The sequence below is a fragment of the Hyposmocoma kahamanoa genome, unplaced genomic scaffold (genome assembly GCF_003589595.1).
Source record: "Hyposmocoma kahamanoa isolate Upper Pololo Valley unplaced genomic scaffold, ASM358959v1 240, whole genome shotgun sequence".
Lineage (NCBI taxonomy): Eukaryota > Metazoa > Arthropoda > Insecta > Lepidoptera > Cosmopterigidae > Hyposmocoma > Hyposmocoma kahamanoa.
Genome location: NW_020653757.1, coordinates 2,432,226 through 2,435,403, shown reverse-complemented (window position 1 = coordinate 2,435,403; position 3,178 = coordinate 2,432,226).

Genomic DNA, 3,178 nt, shown 5'->3' with positions numbered 1-3,178 from the left:
TTGATGAAACCCTGAAAGACACTGTTGAGACAATCTTTAATGTGTCATTAAATACTCAACAATGGAGTCAAGCGGCCTTGCCGATCCGACATGGAGGGCAAGATGTGCGCTGCGTACGGTACGTGGGTTTACCGGCCTTTTTTTTTTTTTGACGTGGGGAAATCTTTATGGATACCCCTGAGGCCAGGGGGGAGACTCAGGGGTTATGTGGGGATTCTCCCTCCAGATTGGAGGGCCTACCCCACTAAAACCCCCCCGGGTTTCCCTTTTTCAGTTTTTCAGTTTCAGTTTTTCAGGCACCACCCTTTTGAAGAATCTCGCTACATTTGAAATAAAAGTTATGTGACGCATCTCGACCAGCTCCACATAAACAAAACAGCCATTAATACTATAATAATATTTACGACTTAAATCTATAAACATATTGGTACCTATGCCATTCAATATAACAACCTAACAATTTATAACAATTCGATTTGAAGTTGGATAGGAATGAACAGTACACATAAAAAATACAAAATGAAAAATGTTGGTTAAAACCACGTATACGAGTACATACGATGAATAGATGAAGCTACATCCAATTACTAGCCGAACACTGCCTCGAAAGTAGCCAAAGTTCGCATTTTTTTGAAAGCTCATGACGACGTTAGGTTTCTTATAGGAGGAGGCAAGTCGTTCCAGCACTTAGAGGTCGCGAATTTGAAGCTACCGCGGTAAAGCGCAAGTCGAGGAGTAAAGACGAATAACATATCGATCACATGCTGCCATCAACACTTTCGTTCCAATAATTTTTTAGCCAAGTAAGTTGGAATAGAAGTTTTTCTCAATTTAAATTAATTATTATTAATTTTTAAAGTTCTGTGGTTTGACTTATTTAAAATATTAAACTTATTAAGAAATGGAGTGATGTGTGAGCGCGGAGGGACCTTAAAACAGAATCTAACACATGAATTCTGGACTCTTTGAATTTTCTTTTCTATTTTTTTAAGTAAACAAGGCCCGTACACTATGTCACCATAATCAAGTTGAGAGAGCACTAGAGCGTCTACCATACGTTGCTTAAACTCAGTCGTGAGATCTGGTCTCAGTCTGTATAAATGTTTTAATGAGCTATAACAATTTTTTACTTTTGCATCGACATGCTTCTCAAAAGTCTAGCCATTATCAAAGAATAAGCCTAAATTTCTTGCTTTCTTGGCCTCACTCAGCACCTGACCTTCTATTGTGATTTGAGGATTCGCAGCTCTCAGGAACTCCACCTGGTGTCGAGTACCCAATAAATGAACATTTCTGGGCATTCGACACAAGCCCGTTCTCTCGAGACCAGTGGACCACCGCCGATAAGTCGTCAGTGTTGTTAATGTGAGTAACATCCAAAGGTGTATGCACCAAAACTTAAGTGTCGTACGCATACATATGGGCAGATCCGTATCTCATATTATCCAAAAGGTCGTATGTATACACTAAATATAATGTAGGTCTCAACACAAAACCTTGAAGCACACCACGGGAGACCACAAGAGGAGTAGATTTAACCTGTTTGCCTTGTACATCCGTACATTGCATTATTTGTGACCTATTATCGAAATAGCTTTCAAACCACTGGCATACCAATTTGTCACAACCACAAAAGCGCAATTTGTCTACTACAATTTTCCTTTTTAAACAATCAAATGCACAACTATAGTCGAGAAGAAGCATTGTGGACCCGTTGTTTTTGTTGGTTGCTGTTAGAATTTCGTCAACCACTTGCATTAGTGCAGATTGGTGATCGAGAAGAATTTTATAGGTATCCAAGTAGCTCAGTAAACGAGTATTCACTGCCTTTTCCAGTGCCTTGAATTATCTCTACATTGGTTTTCTTGGGGATCGGCTTTATTAGAGCAACTTTCCATTTTTATGGAAACTGTCCGGTACTTAAGGATTTATTAACAATAGAAGTAATAACCATTAAGGAATACAGTAATGTCAGTTTTATCATTTTAATTGAAATTTTATATTCTCCTACTAAATTTGATTTTATTGATGCTATGCTAATGTTTGCTGATAATAGTACTGTAATTTTTGACATTGAGAGACATAATACACAGGTGTATGTATACCAAGAAATAAACAATGAAATAATATCTATAATAAAATGGTTGCAAAACAATAAACTACAAATTAATCTGAACAAAACAGTGTACATGGACTTTAAACATAAAATTAATAAGATACAAATCCAACATGACATAAGTTATATGAATACAAAATTGAAGTAGGAGGAACTCACAAAATTTTTAGGAATCTATATAGCCGCTCACGCGATACATGCAGCCGTAGACGCATACCACACCTAGAGGTGCCGGTGATGATTTCATACCGATTTATCGGATATCGAAGTTATAACAGGTAAAAGAACTAATATTAATTGCTATTTTGGTAACTACTCTAGCAAACCATAAAGTTTTCAATGCCTGGGTCTGTCATTTAAAAAAAATAAACAACTTCAAAAATATGTCACGACAATCGTGTGTGTTATGTATCCAGATTTGCATAACACACATACCTAAAACGTCAGTTCAATGCACTTGCATTCGCGCACCCCGGAACGCGCGCCCCGTGCATTGCAACGTGACCGATGCAAAACTCGTCATTTTAATTATAATTATGAGACACTTTTCGGCCCAACGTTCCTAACATCGGACGTAGACTAAATTCCTTTAGTTAAGATCTTTTTCGTATAAGTACTTTTAGACCTAACGTACCTAACTTCGGACGTTCTTAAAATTATTTAGTTTAAGAAATACTTTTGTGGAAATTTAATATAGTTATACATCATATTTTCTCGTCTTTACTTCATCTCCACTGCGGCCACCCTATATAATTGGCGCAGTCTTGGAGTTGTAGAGTCAGTAGTAGTTGATTCATCTTAATCTCACTGCTGTTTTTCGTATCGAACGGAAAAATCTACAATTACGTACCTACGGAGAGGCTGGCATTCGGAGGTGAAGAGGATCCCTATCCAAACATCGATAGAACAAGGTTCCAGACACAAAGAAAATATGCAGATATTGATGTAAGTACACATATCCTATTGGTTGCCAATTTCCTATTTGATCCATTCCCCATTTTTTTTTCTTTTCTTTATAAGTGCCTTATTAATCATTCAAAATTTTTCACCCTAATTCAGCGC